This window comes from Triticum urartu, chromosome 3A (genome assembly GCF_056163025.1).
Source record: "Triticum urartu cultivar PI428250 chromosome 3A, HENAU_Tu73, whole genome shotgun sequence".
Lineage (NCBI taxonomy): Eukaryota > Viridiplantae > Streptophyta > Magnoliopsida > Poales > Poaceae > Triticum > Triticum urartu.
This window is the reverse complement of record NC_141875.1, coordinates 404,030,097-404,050,390: the sequence shown is the minus strand read 5'-3', so window position 1 is coordinate 404,050,390 and position 20,294 is coordinate 404,030,097. Positions and strand designations below refer to the sequence as shown.

General features: G+C 41.5%; 1 pseudogene; it reads left to right on the top strand.

Annotated features, from left to right (window-relative positions):
• Positions 1-2,751: 2,751 nt before the first annotated feature.
• LOC147979860 (uncharacterized) lies at positions 2,752-3,334 on the top strand (annotated as a pseudogene).
• Positions 3,335-20,294: the final 16,960 nt, after the last annotated feature.

Genomic DNA, 20,294 nt, shown 5'->3' with positions numbered 1-20,294 from the left:
CCAAGTACCACACGGAAACACCAAGTACCCCCTAAGCGCGAAGACGCCAAGACTGTTTCAGGATTCACCAAGTACCGCTACCGATGGCTCGAACATCTTCGAAACATGTACCGTCGACCCTCGAAGACCCCGTGGACGTCAAGTTCCATGTCGTGACCCTGAACATCTACAGACATGAACCACTACTTCCCTCGATGTCCTGAGAATGTCTACTTCCCCTACACCGCATCGAACTCGAACCCCTCCGTTAACACACGCTTCGAAGGTATAACCCCGAGACGACCGCCCATGAACGAATGCATGTGTGATGTATGAGATGCTCGTGCTTGCTCCGTGCTCGAATTGTCGATGCACGTTGCCCCTCTTTTGCCTTGCCACCATTGTCGACTCATGGGACACCCGGTATCCGGGAGTGCCCCACCATCTGTTGCACGCATCCGCACACTTCTCCTTTGCATCGGTATCTCAATCGAGTTACCGGAACCGGAACGTTGTCGTGACACTATTTTCGTTATCGTTGTCGTGGCACCCCTTTTCTTTCCACCATGGTGACAAATGCTTCATAATGCTCTTGTCAACTTTTAATAAAAATTGCATAAAACTTGGACATGTCATTCGCATCATGATAATAACATTTAAATGTTTAAAATTGTTGGTGCACCAAATTGATAATTTCATATGAAGATTTACCAGATTTGTTGTTGGTTATATCCGGCCTCATTTAAATTGTTTAGATGGTGTAGTTTTGTTATGCCTCACCTCTTGCCATGTTAACCAACATTTAATATTGTTGAGTACCTAACCGAGAGTGAACTAAATAATGGATGTGGTGTTCCGTCAATATGCAACGGAGTTGCATATTGAGCTCCACTTAATTTGTAGGATTGCTTGTGCTCTTTTGCTATGCCATGCTTCATTAAACCGGACATGCATCATACTTGGTTGTGCAGCATGCCATGTTATGTGATGGTTGTTTCCCATGTTGTTTGCTTCTTTCCAGTGTTGCTTCTTTGGTTTAGTTCCGATAACGTCGCGTTTGTGAGGATCTGTTCGACCTCGTCCGTTTGACTTCTTCATGGACTCGTTCTTCTTCCTTGTGGGATCTCAGGCAAGATGACCATACCCTCAAAATCACTTATATCTTTGCTTCCTAGATGCTCGCTCTTTTGCTATGCCTATGCTATGATACCTACCAATTGCTTATCATGCCTCCCATGTTGCCATGTCAAGCCTCTAACCCACCTTGTCCTAGCAAACCGTTGTTTGGCTATGTTACCGCTTTGCTTAGCCCCTCTTATAGCGTTGCTAGTTGCAGGTGAAGATTGGAGTTTGTTCCTTGTTGGAGCATGGTTATTCTGTTGGGATATCACAATATCTCTTATTTAATTAATGCATCTATATACTTGGTAAAGGGTGGAAGGCTCGGCCTTATGCTTGGTGTGTTGTTCCACTCTTGTCGCCCTAGTTTCCGTCATATCGGTGTTATGTTCCCGGATTTTTGCGTTCCTTACACGGTTGGGTTATAATGGGAACCCCTTGACAGTTCGCTTTGAATAAAACTCCTCCAGCAAGGCCAACCTTGGTTTTACCATTTGCCTCACCACCACCTACTTTTCCCTTGGGAGTCGCGCTCCCGAGGGTCATCTTATTTTAACCCCCCCTGGGCCAGTGCTCCTTTGAGTGTTGGTCCAAACCGAGTAGACTGCGGGGCCACCTCGGGGCAACTTGAGGGTTGGTTTTACTCGTAGGATGTCTCATCTGAGTGTGCCCTGAGAACGAGATATGGGCAGCTCCTATCGGGATTTGTCGGCACATTCGGGCGGCTTTGCTGGACTTATTTTACCATTGTCGAGGATATCTTGTAACTGGGATGCCGAGTCTGATCGGATTGTCTTGGGAGAAGGAATATCCTTCGTTGACCGTGAGAGCTTGTGATGGGCTAAGTTGGGACACCCCTGCAGGGATTGAACTTTCGAAAGCCGTGCCTGCGGTTATGGGCAGATGGGAATTTGTTAATGTTCGGTTGTAGAAAACCTGAAGTTTATCTTAATTAAAATACATCAACCGCGTGTGTAGCCGTGATGGTCTCTTCTCGGCGGGGTCCGGGAAGTGAACACGGTGTTGGAGTTTGCTTGACGTAGGTTGTTCTAGGATCACTTCTTGATCATAGTTGCTCAAACGTGATTTGCCTTCTCTTCTCGCTCTCATTTGCGTATGTTAGCCACCATATATGCTAGTTTCTTGCTGCAGCTCCACCTCAAACCTTTTACCCAACCTATAAGCTTAAATTGTCTTGATCGCAAGGGTGTGAGATTGCTGAGTCCCTGCGACTCACAGATACTTCCAGAACCAGTTTGCAGGTGCCAATGATACCGTGCAGGTGACGCAACCGAGCTCAACGAGGAGCTCGATGAAGATCGTGTTCGTTATGTTGTTCCGTTTCCAGTTGATCAGTAGTGGAGCCCAGTTGGGACGATTGGGGATCTGTGTAGCATCAGGGGTAGTCTTATTTTATTTTGGTTCCGTAGTCGGACCTTGATTGTATCTGGATGTTGTAATGCTTTATTCATGTATTCTGTGAAGTGGCGATTGTAAGCCAACTATGTATCTCTTTCCCTTATGTATTACATGGGTTGTGTGAAGATTACCTCTCTTGCGACATTGCTTACAATGCGGTTATGCCTCTAAGTCGTGCTTCGACATGTGGGAGATATAGCCGCATCGTGGGTGTTACACCGCCGCCGCGCCACCATGCCGCCGCATCGCCGGGAAACTTGGGGATACCGCAGCATCCGCGCGCGCCCGTCCAGCGGCTTCTCTGTCGAGATCCGGTTTCATGGGATACGCCTCGGCCATAGCAATTTCGACACCGCCAACGAGGCCGCCCGCGCGTACGACGCGGCGGCGTGGCACCTCCGATGGCCTCATAGAAATTGAACTTCCCCAACATGCCGACGCGGGAGCGGGCGTAGGAGCTCGCGCCTCTGCCGCGGCTTATCACCGATGAGGATCGTCACGACAATCGGAGGCGGGAGCACCGTCTCGGCATCGCCGAGATGGACAAGGAAGCCATGGCGCTGTGGCGCCACATTTCCCACATGACATCATCAATGAGCGCGAGTTCTACATGCAAAGGAGGGCAGAGAGGGAGAAGAGGAGGGTGGAGCGAGCTGCCTATCGCGAGGACAAGCGTACACGAAAAGATGACGCTCAATTCAACATGAGGCTAGGAGCAACGTCGCCCTGGGAATCCGACGACGATCGGTATCTTCATGTCTACATTGAGACGTCAGAGGAGGACATCACCGAGGAGGATTCGGATGACGAGGAGTAGTTGAACTATCTATTTTTAATCTATCTATGCTATATCTATGCTGAGAACTATCTGCGTCTCTACTCTCTAGTCTCTACTCTCCATCTCTACTTCTCGATCTCAGCACTGTAAACGCTTTTCAAAGCATTGCGCATTGCGCTTCTGTTGGAGATGCTCTAACATGGCAGACGAGTGCTTTAATGTTGCCCACAAGTGCGTGAGTATTACTAGTATATTTTTGTTGCCATGTTGAGATTTTAAAACCACGAGTGCGAACATGCGAAGGAGCAATGAAGACAAAACACAGGATATTGGGGACATCTTCAAGGAGCATGGCAAGTTAAAGAGGAGCTGCATCGAACCTGTAAAATGAGCTTTGGTAAGTAACACCCTTTCAATTACTTTCGTTTAGCCTCATGTTCTTTGATGTGTATATGTTGTAGTTTCCTGTTTCTCCTAGCCTCGTGTTCTTCAATGTGTAATAAGAAGAGTCTTAATCGTCCTAGTGCTTTCGTTTTTAGCTTGATGTAGGAAGTGGGTGTTCTCACCTTGTAGTCTGTTTTTATATTTTTCCTTTTGAATTCACTTCTCCGAGTGTTGTTTATCTAGCTTCTACTACATGGATCTGGGTTGGTCTGAGTATTGATCTAAAAAATAAGTTACTTCATGTCAGGATGCAGTTCCTGCGAGGAGGGAAGTATGGTCAACCTCGAGATCATGTTTCCAAAATGAGGCTGGATTACACAGAAGGTGTCAGTTCCCTAATGATGCTGGATTAGACACAAGGTGCAAATTCCTAGATGATGTTGGATTACACACAAGCCAGGTGGAGTCGTCAACTGTTCGTGTCCTCGTGGCTCTAATAAAGGCTGAAAGAAAGTGTGCAGCAGCCCTCCAGAATGTAGCTGAGTTCCTGAAGAAGCGAAAAGAGCAATCAGATGATCTCTTCACCCAAGCCAAAGAAGAGATAGAAGAAGCCAAAAAGAAGCTAGCAGAGGTAGAGCAGGCTAGGCGTCTCCTGCTATCTAAAAATGTTGTCAATACAAATTTTCCTCCATAATAGCTAAGTTCAAATGTTTATCCAGTCAGCACACCTGTTGTGATGTCCGTGCATCTACTGATGTGGCACAAAATAAATTTTTTTGGGTCATGTAATAACAACAATTACTTTCTAAACAATAACAGACAAAGCATTGGACATGGTATAGTTCACGCGCAAGCCCAACATTCAAAGTTCAACTTCCACATCAAACTCATGTTCACAGATATCTCCACATTCATAGATAATGTCCACAACCATGATTCACTTCAAAGCCAAAAAATGTGAGGAGAGTTATAAATAAAGAATAACCTCTAGTTCCTCCTACCAGTGCGAGCACAACAAGTCAATACCATGCGCAATTAATTATATTTTGGTCATTTTTTGATTAATCGCGAATAACTTCTGGAAGCAGGTATAATTTCTAATGTCGGCCGTGGCTGGGGCCATGATGTTTTCAGCCAAACCAGGCAACACACCGGGTGTCTATGTCGGCGACGCGGTGGTCGTAGCATTCGTGGGTTCAGAGCAGTGGCGATGGCTCCCGTGGTCTGCTATTCCTCGGTGTTGGCGATGGCTGCAAACGTGTTGGCCACCACCACCAGCATGTCGCGGTTCCGCCAACGTTTGCGTCGGATGGCGCGGCCAACCACACTGCACTGGACACCATGGTACCCCGTGTGCCGGCGTGCAGCAACTGGCCACTCCTCTGCGAGAAGGCATGGAGCGTCGAGTTGATGCACCAGGGGCCAGCTTGGAGAGGCGGCTTGCTCCTCCGCTTGCCCACCTGCAGCCTCGCCCATCGTACTGACGGCCTAGGCGGGGAGGGAGGTGGGGTAGCGAGTTGCCTGGCTTGTCGGGGCACCCAGCCGGCTTTTATGCCGGAGAACTCGTCTTCCTGCTCACTGGATGCTATGGAGAGTGTGGAGAAAATGGTGCAAGGAGGATATGGGGGGCAGCGGTGTGGTGTGGTTTTGCCAGGCGTCTGGCCTCGCTTAAATAGCAAGTGGACAAGAGGAGCCAACCGACATTGTGTTCTAAAATGCCAGCTGGCTCGCGGAAGGACGTGTTGCTGATACATCTCCGTCGTATCTACTTTTCCAAACACTTTTGCCCTTGTTTTGGACTCTAATTTGCATGATTTGAATGGAACTAACCCGGACTGACGATGTTTTCAGCAGAATTGCCATGGTGATATTTTTGTGCAGAAATAAAAGTTCTTAGAATGAGCTGAAAATCAACGGAGATTATTTTTGGAATATATAAAAAATACAGCGAAGGAATCAAGGTCAGCAGGCCCACACCCTGTCCACAAGGGTTGGGGCGCGCCTACCCCCCTGGGCGCGCCCCCTGACTCATGGACCCCCTGGTGCTCCTCCGACCTCAACTCCAACTCTATATATTCATGTTCAGGGATAAAAAAATCAGAGAGAAAGATTCATCGCATTTTATGATACGGAGCTGCCGCCAAGCCCTAATCTCTCTCGGGAAGGCTGATCTGGAGTCCGTTCGGGACTCCGGAGGGGGGAATCCGTCGCCATCGTCATCATCGAACTTCCTCCATCACCAATTTCATGATGCTCACCGCCGTGCATGAGTAATTCCATCGTAGTCTTGCTGGACGGTGATGGGTTGGATGATATTTATCATGTAATCGAGTTAGTTTTGTTAGGGTTTGACCCCTAATATCCACTATGTTCTGAGATTGATGTTGCTATGACTTTGGTATGCTTAATGCTTGTCACTAGGGCCCGAGTGCCATGATTTCAGATCTGAACCTATTACGTTTTCATGAATATATGTGAGTTCTTGATCCTATCTTGCAAGTCTATAGTCACCTATTATGTGTTATGATCCGTCAACCCCGAAGTGACAATAATCGGGATACTTACCGGTGATGACCGTAGTTTGAGGAGTTCATGTATACACTATGTGTTAATGCTTTGGCCCGGTATTCTATTAAAAAGAGGCCTTAATATCCCTTAGTTTCCAATAGGACCCTGCTGCCACAGGAGGGTAGGACAAAAGATGTCATGCAAGTTCCTTTCCATAAGCACGTATGACTATATTCGGAATACATGCCTACATTACATTAATGAATTGGAGCTAGTTCTATGTCACCCTATGTTATAACTGTTGCATGATTGATCGCATCCGGCATAATTATCCATCACTGATCCATTGCCTACGAGCTTTTCATATATTGTTCTTCGCTTATTTACTTTTCCATTGCTACTGTTACAATCACTATAAAACCAAAAATATTACTTTTGCCACTGTTACCACTACTATCATATTACTTTGCTACTAAATACCTTGCTGCAGATATTAAGTTATCCAGGTGTGGTTGAATTGACAACTCAGCTGCTAATACTTGAGAATATTCTTTGGCTCCCCTTGTGTCGAATCAATAAATTTGGGTTGAATACTCTACCCTCGAAAACTGTTGCGACCCCCTATACTTGTGGATTATCAAGACTATTTTCTGGCACCGTTGCTGGGGAGCATAGCTCTGTTCTTTGAGTCACCTGGGATTTATATCTGTTGCTCACTATGAAGAACTTGAAAGATAAAAGAACCAAGATTTTTCCCTCAACTACGAGGGGAGGTAAGAAACTGCCATCTAGCTCTGCAGTTGATTCACCTTCTGTTCTGAGTAAACTTGGGACACCTACTCTTGCTATTGATTCTGATAGGTCGCATGTTATTGATGATGTCACTTCTGCTTTGCATGATACTTATGATGAAACTACTTCTATGCTTGTTAATACTATGCCTCTAGGTGAATTTCTTGATGAACAGCTTGCTAGGGTTAGAGAGAATGAAATCATTGAAACTGATAATATTGATGAAAGTGATGATGAAGATTCTCCCCCTAGATATGAATTGCCTGTTGTGCCTGAGGGTTATGTTATGTATGAAGAAACTGCTAGAGACTTTGTTTCTTGCAATGATAGATATGATCTTAAGAAATTACTAGCTAAGCTTAAAGAAAAGTCTTTGAATGCTAGAATGAAATATGACCCTGCTTTTGCTACTTCACCCATTTGTATTTCCGATAAGGATTATGATTTCTCTATCGACCCTGAGATAATTACTTTGGTTGAATCTGGTCCTTTTTGGCTATGAATCTAAGACTATTGTGGCACATCTTACTAAATTAAATGATATAGCCACCCTGTTCACTAATGATGAGAAAACTCGCTATTATTATATCCTTAAGTTATTTCCGTTCTCATTAAAGGGTGATGCTAAAACATGGTTTAATTATCTTGATCATGGTTGTGTGCGTAGTCCCCAGGATATGATTTATTACTTCTTTGCTAAATATTTCCCCGCTCATAAGAAACAAGCTGCTTTAAGGGAAATATATAATTTTGTGCAAATTGAAGAAGAGAGTCTCCCACAAGCTTGGGGCAGGCTTCTCTGATTACTTAATGCTTTGCCTGATCATCCTCTCAAGAAAAATGAAATACTTGATATCTCTTATAATGGACTAACCTATGCTTCCAGAGACCATCTGGATAGTTGTGCTGGTTGTGTTTTCAGGGAAAGAACTGTTGATCAAGCTGAATTGCTATTAAATAATATGTTGAGTAATGAAAATGATTGGACACTTCCTAAACCAACTCCTAAGCCAACTCCGAAGAAAAGGGGTATTCTATTTCTCAGTCCTGAAGATATGCAAGAGGCAAAGATATCTATGAAAGAAAAAGGTATTAGAGCCGAAGATATTAAGAATTTACCACCTATTGAAGAAATACATGGTCTTGATAACCCGACACAGGTAGTAAAGGTAAATTCTCTCTATAGATATCATAAAGCTGAAATCCCGCCCACTAAGTTTGCTAGCCAATGCTTAGATGAGTTTGATAATTTTATGGTTAACCAAGAAGACTTCAATGCTTATGTTGGTAGACAATTGAAATGTAATGCTTATATGATTGAACACTTGAGTGATTATATGGCTAGTGTTAAAGGTAAACTTAAACTTATTAGTAAACATGCTTCTATGGTCACCACTCAAGTAGAACAAGTACTGAAGGCTCAGAATGATTTGCTCAATGAATTAAATAATAAAAAAATGATAATGTTGTTAGAGTTATGACTAGAGGGGGTAAAATGACTCATGAACCTTTGTATCCCGAGGGCCACCCTAAGAGAATTGAGCAAGATTCTCAGAGAACTAATGTTGATGCACCTAATTCTTCTAAGAAGAAGAAGAAGAAAAATGATAGGACTTTGCATGCTTCTAGTGAACCTGTTGTTGACACACCTGAGAATCCCAATGATATTTCTATTTCTGATGCTGAAACACAATCTGGTAATGAACATGAACATAGTGATAATGTTAATGATGATGTTCATGTTGATTCTCAACCTAGCAATGACAATGATGTAGAGATTGAACCTGTTGTTGATCTTGATAACCCACAATCAAAGAATCAACATTATGATAAGAGATACTTTGTTGCTAGGAAGCACGGTAAAGAAAGAGAACCATGGGTTCAGAAACCCATGCCCTTTCCTCCTAAACCATCCAAGAAAAAGGATGATGACGATTTTGAGCACTTTGCTAAAATGATTAGACCTATCTTTTTGCGTATGCGTTTGACTGATATGCTTAAAATGAATCCTTATGCTAAGTACATGAAAGATATTGTTACTAATAAAAGAAAGATACCGGAAGCTGAAATTTCCACCATGCTTGCCAATTACACTTTTAAGGGTGGAATACCAAAGAAACTTGGAGATCCAGGAGTACCAACTATACCATGCTCCATTAAAAGAAACTATGTTAAAACTACTTTATGTGATCTTGGAGCCGGTGTTAGTGTTATGCCTCTCTCTTTGTATTGTAGACTTGATTTGAATAAGTTGACACCTACTGAAATATCTTTGCAAATGGCTGATAAATCAATTGCTATACCTGTCGGTATTTGCGAGGATGTGCCTATTGTGGTTGCAAACGTTACTATTTTAACGGACTTTGTTATTATTGATATTCCCGAGGATGATAGTATGTCGATTATCCTTGGTAGACCCATTTTGAATACTGCAGGGGCTGTTATTGATTGCAACAAAGGTAATGTCACTTTTCATGTTAATGGTAATGAGCATACAGTACACTTTCCGAGGAAACAGCCTCAAATCCACAGTATCAATTCTATTGGGAAAATTTCAACGATTACTATTGGAGGTTTTCAATTTCCTCTTCATACTCTCAAGAAGAAATATGATATTCTTATTGTTGGGGACATACATATCCCCGTTGAGGTAACCTAGTGTTATTCGAAAATTCTCCGGTTTCATGTTATTCGAAAAGAGTTTGTTAACAAGACTTGATCAAACTTGTTAGTGGATTCCTTTTGATGAGCACGAGATGGATGAAGTTAGAAAGCACAACTCTCTATGCCCTCTTTTTACTTTCTGTTATTTAGTTTAAATAAAGCAAAAATAGTATTTTCTGTCTGTTTTCTGAATTATCCATGCAATAAAAAATACTCTAAAAATAAAAGTTCTCCAAATGCCCTGAAAATGAAATATGATTTTTTCTAGAATATTTGAGAATATATGGCACTGAGAACACACCAAGGGCACCCACCACGTGCCCACGAGGGTGGAGGGTGCGCCCACCCCCTGGGCGCGCCCCTGCCTCTTGGATCCCACGTGGGTGCTCTCCACTTATCCTTGCACCCACACACTTCGTCTTGCTCCAGAAAAAACCACTCACCAGCTCAAACCCGAGTTCTAGCTCATCTTGCTGCCATTTTTGATCTCCTTGCTCAAAGATCCATTCACGAAACAGCTTTGGGAAATTGTTCTTTGGTATGTGACTCCTCCAATGGTCCAATTAGTTTTTGTTCTAGTGCTTTATTTATTGTATTTTTTGCTACTTATGTGACACTGTTCTTGAGCTTGCATGTCAAATTTATGTGGTAAAAAGTAGTTTTAATGCAAGATATAGCCTCTAGGCACTTGTAGGAGTAGTAGCTATCAATTTTGTTGAGTTTGGTTCATTTATATTTTGAGCCACTAAAAATTTCATAGATTTTTTAGAGGAAGAAATATGTTTAGAAAATGTACCAAGGTGGTTCCTCAAGGAAGCAAGGACCAAGGCCCGCGATACATGAGCCGGACCATGAACTACCAAGAGAACCTCAAGTGCGGCCTTGTGAATGGTCGTCAGAAAATTTCATTGTCTAGGCAGGAATTAAGGAGGAATTTTAAGCATATGTGCGTAACGCTGAACTTGAGGGCTTCGTGGCAGATAAGTGCCCTCAGTACCACTACCTAACTGATTCCTTTGTGAGAAGATTTAAATTTACATAATCATGCAATTCTCAAACTGTCCTATTTGATCTTTATGATAAATCTTATACCATGGATTTAGAGGATTTTAATACTCCTTGTAAACTCCCGCAGTGGGGTAGTGCTAGTGAACCTCGCAAATCTGAATATAAAGACTTTTTTGCTAGTATAACTGTGGGGGAATCTAGGGAAATCAAGCAAGCTACCATAGGGAGAATTCATTTTCTTGTCATACATTATTTTGCTCTCTTTATAGGTAGATGCATTAATGTAAGGATGAGGCATGCCACATGTGTGTTCCCGACCTCAGTGTTCTCAAGAGTATTGTATTAGGAGATAGATAATATAACTTGGGGGCCATTGTTGCACGTAGGTTGCATAATAATAGTATTAATGGAGATTTGTTCGGTGGAATTTATGCTACCCGTTTAGCTGATTTTCTTGAGATACCCATATGCGGGGACGATATTGAGTTGCCTCCTGCTTATCTAGATTATGATGCTATGGTTCGTCATCAGTTTGTTGAGAGGAACGATCAGTCCCTCCAGTACCGACTAATCTTTGACAGACGGCGCACCGTCCATGTTGCTCTCCCTGCTCCTACTTTCTTTGACTTTCAGGCAAAAAGGAGATCTATCTATACCTATACTAATTAGCGACTCCCAAAAAATTACCACGTTAATCAGTAATTAGGAGCCGTTAATCTGGTGGGACCGAGTTATTACGGTGTAGATCAACCCATCTATCTAATCCTCAACTTTTTTTTTCTTAATTCGGCCAAAAAATTGTAATCGCTTAAAAAAGAGTCGTATACCGGTTCTAAAAACAGAACCCTAAGTAGATACGATCCAAACTCCCATCTCAGAAAAATTGTTGGCCAACACAACGTAAAGGGTTAGATATTGCATGCTGCTAAAAAAAGATTTGATGGTGCACGCTCCTTTTTTTCTTGGATGTTGCAATCCCTAACGTGAGAAACATGGTTTCTTCATCTAATAAAACAGACCTCCATCCTAGATCTAGCCGGTGCTTTTCTCCTTCCTTTCGTACACGACCCTTCCATGGCGCTCTCAAGCTAGGCGGCCGCTGCTCTCCTCTGCGCGACACTTCTGTTCGGACTCTCCGCTGCTATCCTTGAGGTGTGTTTTTCTTCTGATCTCTACTCCCATCTCCACAATTCCTATTGTCTATGTATTCTCTTTTCTTTCTCTCTCGATGTCAGGTCATTGCCATCCTCTCAGATTTGTACAAAAAGCTCTGAGCTCATGTTGTTGCCGCCACAGGAAGTGCATCATACCTCCTATCTTCTCTCCCATGTTCTCAGGGAGGCGCGCGTGCGTGCGCATCTCGCTGGATTTGCTACATGCTAGGTTCCTGCAGGAGCGCATTGAGAATGCGAGTAATCATTGATGCCATCATAGATGGAAGGGGACGGCCAGGCTAAAGGTAATCATGACAAGAAAAAGTTCATCGTGGCTAGACGTCCACCATACATGTTCCTCCCAAGCGGCATGACCTAGAACTTGCCACTGACTTCAATTAGGACGTGCTGATCACCAGCTATCCTCTGAGCGCAAAGGGGTCAGCATAAATACCATGCAGCTTTCTCCCAATTCTTCCCACCCCCTTCTGAATCCTACAAGTTTCTCTCTATTTGTCGAGGAATTGTGAATTTTGGTTTCTCACCTAAATCCTGGGAGTTGCTCTATGTGTTCAAGAAATTGTGAAGTTTGGCTTCTGACCTAAATCCAGGGAGTTGCCCTCTATGTGAGGCTTTTGATAGTTGCGCATATAGAATAAACATCATCTATTGATTTAGAGGTGATCGAATTTATGGGTTTGCTTATCAGTTGGTGCACTCATATAGTTAATATGATAAATGTATGTTTCGATAAAATTTCAGAATTGATACCCACACGACAAGCTATCTGTTCTATTGCAGAAGCATGGAAAATTAGAACGCCAAGTTTCATCATCTTAATGTGTTTATGTTTCTCTTTGTATTTTGTAGCAAGTGGTAACTGTTACTGTTGCTTTTATCCCAACAGGCATGATCAATGATTGGTGCTTCGTTTCTCAAGTAAACCAAACTGTTGTATTACATGGATTATCCTAATTAACTAGAGAGGGTTTTGTCATCTTCATGTCTTTCTCTCTCTCCTTATACCATGCAGCAAGTGCTAATTCTACTCACAAATAAACTCAACTGTGTACTGATTTGATTCCACATATATTATGATGTCATGGCTTTTAGGATTTTTTTCTGGATCTACCAGCTCAGATTTAGGAGCTACCTACTATGTGAGGTGAATATCAAAATGATCTACAAAGAAACTGACTCCAAAAGTAGTTTACCACATCGAATTGCAAGGTAAAGCAAGAGAAACTAGCAGGTACGTGATGTTAACTTTTCTTTCTATTGTGTCGGTTTTGGTTCAGATTAAAAATCCTTGCATGATGTACAATTTTCAATAGAATGGTGCGTTCCTCAAAATTATATTTCTGTTTTACGATGCAGGATTCAGCAGAACCACACCTAGATTTGGAGTGGTTCATGGCCGTAAAACATGGCTAACCTGTTATATGGCGTTCTGAATCCGAGTGTCCATCCGTTATGGCACTATTAGTTATTTATATGCAGTATCACTTCTTGATATGCTTCTGTTATAATTGTAATACTTAGCAATGTCGTGTCGCTACCTATAACGGCTGAGGACTCTTGGAGTGTTTTACCGTAGCATCACCTAGCGTTTGGAGGGCAATGCCGAACAAGCTCACGAGTGATATTGACTCTGTTTCAATTATCTTATGTTGAAAATTTTGTAGCTTTGAAGTACCTATAGCCCTGTGTTCGTTAGTGTTTTCTTCTTCTGAAAACCAGTCTAATTGTAACTCTGGTAATACTGATACGGTAACTCTGTATTGCCATCTTTCATATTTTATATATTTGTTATCAAACGAATTTATGTCTCATGGTCTTCCCTCTTCCCTCTGCATGCAGCTAACTTGGTATCTCTTTGCTGTAATATGTCACAGATTGAGCTGCAGTCTGAACTTTAAAAGATGGCATGCTATCCAGGGTTTGCTATAATAGTAGGATACTACGATTTATATTGTACTTGGTTGTATCCCTGTTGTATTATTTTTAGGCTTTCTCTAGGCTTTGTTGTTGGCTGGGGATCATGGTCATAGAGTCGACTGTACCATAGGTATTGATTCAGTGTCCTTATATTTGCAAGTAGTAGTTACTCAACCATCAACTTATGTTTTTTCCACTGTTTTGCTATGATACATTAGAGCCCTCAACGTTTGTATTCTGCATACAGTGTGGGTCTGGATTTGGAGAACACCATCGAGAAACATGACACTCCAACTGTCCAACATATAACATCTTCTACCATTAAGGTTTTTCTTATTAGTGTATTTTTAGTTCTTTTTTACTTCTGATTATGCACACATGCCATGTTTGGAGATAGTTATATTATATACCTATGAAAAAGAGTCCATCATGGGTGATCCGAGGAGTACCATAAATAGCCTTTTAATTCGTATAGAATTGACTCCCATGCATTCAATCTGATATTCTAAAAGGTACATTTAACAACATATTTGTTCAAATATTCTGCACATTTGGCTCAAGTATCAAATTTGAATGTTGAATTTGTCTTCTTAATATTTTGACCTATTTTGCAATCTTATATCTAATTGGAGGCACCAACGAAGCCTCCACGTTAATCCACAAAATCAAAATTAATTAAGCTGTTAGATCTGAAATTTACGGTTAGGATTAACCAAAAGATCAATTTTGATTGAACATGACACAGATCATATACACGCAAAGTCCTGAAGATAAAAAAAGGCCAAAGGAGCCGTTTAAGACATGGACTTCCACTTCAAATAGTATACCCCTAGATGTCCTAATTGAATATAATTTTCTGTAGGCCCTACCTAGGTATAATGGTTAATTTAAGCTCTCTCTTTTGTGGGCACGTACATATCCCATCGGTCATATCATGGGCATGCATGTAGAATTATACAGCCAGGTGATAGTAGCAAGAAGCGGATGGTGCTCATTCGGAAAGTAATGTCTTAATATATTGTTTGATTGATTTCTTTGCAGTGTACATGCATGTTCTGATCAACCGAGCCAGCCGTCAACATATGTATCTCGCCGGATGAGCTAGCATGCTACTTCCTGCTCGATCGCGTCGGGAGGAAATTGTCGTTAATAGGTTGACATTGTAGGTAATTAGGAAGCAGCCTGAAGAAATTGATGTTTGTTACCCATACATGTCGTATGTATGTACTAACTAGCGGCATCTCTTCAGAATCGATCAACCGGATAACGCTCTAACTAGCACAACTATCCAGAATAGATATGCTTGGTAAATCGGCTTTGCTATGTGTATGTGAGACTCTTTTATTCATCGCATGCTAAAACAAATATTTATGTGTCGATCTAAAATAGCAAACGCTATGCATGCATTGATCTTTCATTGTAAAATACAAATAAAATGGTAGTTTAACATTAAAGTAAATCCCTTTCTGACAAAGTTTAAAGTTAGCAAGTACTGATCTACATATACAAATTTTCTGAAACTTTAAGCTGCACTATTTTCTCTTATTTTTCATCCGAGCTCAAAGGAGTCATTCAAGGCTTTCCACATAGTTTCTGAATTCGGCAAGCACACAAGATGAATCACACTATTAATAAAGGAAAAAATTCGTGATTTTTTTGCTGGAAAATATTTGTCCTTTTTAGACTAGCTAAGACATGTATGTTTCATACTAATGAGGGCTTGCGAAAACTTCAATAGTAAATATATAGATGAACATATTGGTTAATTAAGGTGGCACAAACATGTCGATGAAATATTTCTGATAAAAAACAAACTTCTTTCGACATGCATTTGATATTTTGTCTTCCATAAAAAAACTTAAATCCTTATAAACTGCAAGCATTTTGCTCCATGCTTCAATCAAATAATAGAAAAATTGTAAAACAAAAATGCAATATTATTGTAATATAATGATTAAAATATACATATATGTAAATTATATTATAACAAATTCACTGCAAAATATCCTTTTTCACACGGTGACTAATATGCATTTCTGTTGCATTTTATAAGTTGCAATGATTTCTATGGGATTATAAAATACTATTTTTAAATTTCTTTCTAAGACGCACTGCGTGCAACAAATGTTAACACATGTAGAAATATATGCATCTATCTCAAAATAGGCTAGCCCGGGCAGATGCACGGGTTGTCGACTAGTATGTTATAACCAGGGAGGAGGCGAACGAGTATGAGAGGAGGACGGAGGCAGCCCGCCTCCAAGCTATAGCTCTTTAGGCAGTAGCTGATGCATCTCAGTACGAACCCAGCTTCAACTTCGGATATCCGCCAGGCCATCCATGGGCATAGACCAACTTAGGCCAAAAGCCTAAGCTTGGGGGAGTACGTATTTCTCACCGACATTACATTCATGTTCACACACTCATGCCATTTGTCGGTGCTCATACTTTTTCATTGTATCATCCATGCTAGTTTATTTTCTTTTTAAGCTTTCTTATTGTGTGTTTGAAAAACCTTAAGAAAAACAAAAAAATAGTTGTAGCTTTTATCTAGTTTACTTTCCATGCCTATAGTAGCAGTAATTAAAAAGAAAACCCAAAAAGATTTCTCGTTCTTCTTTTGCTTGTTGGGAGCTTTCCCGTGTAAATAGTTTTGTTCCTTTCCTTTTCTTTGGGGGTTGAGAAGAGAAGACCATGATGAAAATGTTGATCTAACAGAGAGCCCATATTACTTTGTCTTCTCTCTTGAATTGAATACTTGCAGATTCCAGCTTAGTCCAATGCATGTGCACAACTATTATTATCCACACTATTCGGTTATGCAAGTGAAAGGCAATAATGGACTAATTGAGATGAGAAAAGCTGGTATGAACTCGACCTCTCTTGTTTTTGTAAATATGATTAGTTCATCGTTCCTGATTCAGCCTATTATGAATGGAACATGTTTGCAATGACAATTAGAGATTATAGTTGCTTATGTCATGCTTAATTTGCTAGCAGTTTATAATGGTTTACCTTGCGTGCCAACATGCTATTAAAATGGTTGTGATGTGGTATGATAGGGTGGTATCCTCCTTTGAACGATTCGAGTGGCTTGACTTGGCACATGTTCACACATGTAGTTGAAACAAAATCAACATAGCCTCTATGATATTTATGTTCATGGTGACTTATATCCTACTCATGCTTGCATTTGGTGTTAATTAATTTTAATGCATGTTCATGACTGTTGTCGCTCTCTAGTTGGTTGCTTCCCAGTCTCTTTCTAGCCTTCACTTGTACTAAGCGGGAATACTGCTTGTGCATCCAACTCCATAAACCCCAAAAGTTATTCCATATGAGTGCACAATATCTACCTATATACGGTATCTACCTGCAGTTCCAAGTAAATTTGTATGTGCCAAACTCTAAACCTTCAAATAAACATTCTGTTTTGTATGCTCGAATAGTTCATGTATCAACTAGGCATGTCTGTATCTTCCATGCTAGGCGGGTTATTCTCAAAAGGAGTGGACTCCGCTCCTCACTCACGAGAAAATGGCTGGTCACCGGGATGCCCAGTCCCATGCTCAAATCAAATCAAAATAATTGCAAACAAAACTCCCCTAGGATTGTTGTTTGTTGGAGGCACCCGTTGTTTTGGGCAAGCCATGGATTGATGCTTGTTGGTGGTGGGGGAGTATAAACTTTACCATTCTGCTTGGGAACCGCCTATAATGTGTGTAGCATGGAAGATATCGAGATCTCTCGGTTGTTATGTTGACAATGAAAGTATACCGCTCAAAATATTATTCATCTCTATTTCAAAACCGAGCTCTGGCACCTCTACAAATCCCTGCTTCCCTCTGCGAAGGGCCTATCTATTTACTTTTATGTTGAGTCATCATTCTCTTATTAAAAAGGACCAGTTGGAGAGCACCGGTGTCATTTGCATGTATTATTGTTAGTTTACATTGAGTATGACTTGACTGGATCTCTTTTACCATGAATTACAATTTCCAGTCAGCCCTTGATCTTTAAAGGTGTTGTGCATTTATGTTTTGCCGTCTCAGAAAGGGCTAGCGAGATACCATCTTGTTATATCATATTATGATTGTTTTGAGAAAGTGTTGTCATCCGAGATTTATTATTATTGCTCGCTAGTTGATTATGCCATTGATATGAGTAAACATGAGACCTAAATGTTATTGTGAATATGGTTAGTTCATAATCTTTGCTGAAAACTTGAATGCTGGCTTTACATATTTGCAACAACAAGAGCAAACCGAGTTTGTAAAAGTTTTTCTTTATCACTTTCAGTTTATCAACTGAATTGCTTGAGGACAAGCAAAGGTTTAAGCTTGGGGAAGTTGATACGTCTCCGTCGTATCTACTTTTCCAAACACTTTTGCCTTGTTTTGGACTCTAATTTGCATGATTTGAATGGAACTAACCCGGACTGATGCTGTTTTCAGCAGAATTGCCATGGTGTTATTTTGTGCAGAAATAAATGTTCTTGGAATGACCTGAAAATCAACAGAGATTATTTTTGGAATATATAAAAAATATTGGCAAAAGAATCAAGGCCAGGGGGCCCACACCCTGTCCACCAGGGTGGGGGGCTTGCCTACCCCCTGGGCGCGCCCCCTGCCTCGTGGGCCCCCTGGTGCTCCTCCGACCTCAACTCCAACTCTATATATTCGTGTTCTGGGAGAAAAAAATCAGAGAGAAGGATTCATCACATTTTACGATACGGAGCCGCTGCCAAACCCTAATCTCTCTCGGGAGGGCTGATCTAGAGTCCGTTCGGGGCTTCGGAGAGGGGAATCCATCGCCATCGTCATCATCAACCTTCCTCCATCACCAATTTCATGATGCTCACCGCCGTGCGTGAGTAATTCCATCGTAGGCTTGCTAGACAGTGATGGGTTGGATGAGAGTTATCATGTAATCGAGTTAGTTTTATTAGGGTTTGATCCCTAGTATCCACTATGTTCTGAGATTGATGTTGCTATGACTTTGCTATGCTTAATGCTTGTCACTAGGACCCGAGTGCCATGATTTCAGATCTGAACTATTATGTTTTCATGAATATATGTGAGTTCTTGATCCTATCTTGCAAGTCTATAGTCACCTATTATGTGTTATGATCTGTTAACCCCGAAGTGACAATAATCGGGATACTTACCGGTGATGACCGTAGTTTGAGGAGTTCATGTATTCAATATGTGTTAATGCTTTGGTCCGGTACTCTATTAAAAGGAGGCCTTGATATCCCTTAGTTTCCAATAGGACCCCGTTGCCACGGGAGGGTAGGACAAAAGATGTCATGCATGTTCTTTTCCATAAGCACGTATGAGTATATTCAGAATACATGCCTACATTACATTGATTAACTGGAGCTAGTTATGTGTCATCCTACATTATAACTGTTGCATGATTGATCGCATTCGACATAATTATCCATCACTGATCCATTGCCTATGAGCTTTTCATATATTGTTCTTCGCTTATTTACTTTTCCATTGCTACTGTTACAATCACTATAAAACCAAAAATATTACTTTTGCCACTGTTACCACTACTGTTATATTACTTTGCTACTAAATACCTTGCTGCAGATATTAAGTTATCCAAGTGTGGTTGAATTGACAACTCAGCTGCTAATACTTGAGAATATTCTTTGGCTCCCCTTGTGTCGAATCAATAAATTTGGGTTGAATACTCTACCCTCGAAAACTATTGCGAAACCCTATACTTGTGGGTTTTCAGTTCCCGGCACACGCACGGATTCAATGAAGGCAGGCGGGCCAGTCTGAAGCTGGTTGCATGTGGCGAGGAGGCGTGTTCAGCCTGGCCTGCAGTGAGTGGGGCCCTCTTGGCCGGCGCGCCCATTCAATGCCTGCGCTATGAGAGGTTGCATCCGTGTCAGAGCAATAACTCCCTCCAGTCCTTTTTTATTTGGGTATAACAAAATCTCGTTTTCCATTCACATTTTACCAGTAAAATTCGTGGACAAACTTTGACCCAAAATACGATGGGGACTAGTAAACCAGGACGAAGGTAGTATTTTTTTTATCAAAGAAGGGTTTCCCCCTTCCGATTTTCATTACTGAAAACCAAAATCTAAACCATAGTATTTTCCCTAGAACTACCAGGTTCAACATCTCGCAACATAAACCCATACAACCATACGCGAAGGAGGTAGTAGTTATGAATTCCATTTTCGCTCCATACCAATCATTCTAAAAACTACTTAAGTGTTTATAACGCACCCTCGAAAATCGGAACTCTCACCCTGCTAAAAAATGATATTTTAAACATGGCTACTCATTCTGTGGCAACTCGTGAGCCACCGCCTCCAGGTCGTTCACCTGTGGTCCCAACCATCAACTCCTACGGATCAAATTATCATGCGAGCTGACTATTCCTACAAAGGTGCGCTCCACCACGTACCCGGTACCCGCGCATGCAGCAATCCCGCACCTAGGGTTTTAGGGTTTATTTGTTAACGCTGCCTTTACGTAACCCTCATGCGTGCGAGACAGCAAGAGACCGATTGCGTGTGTGCG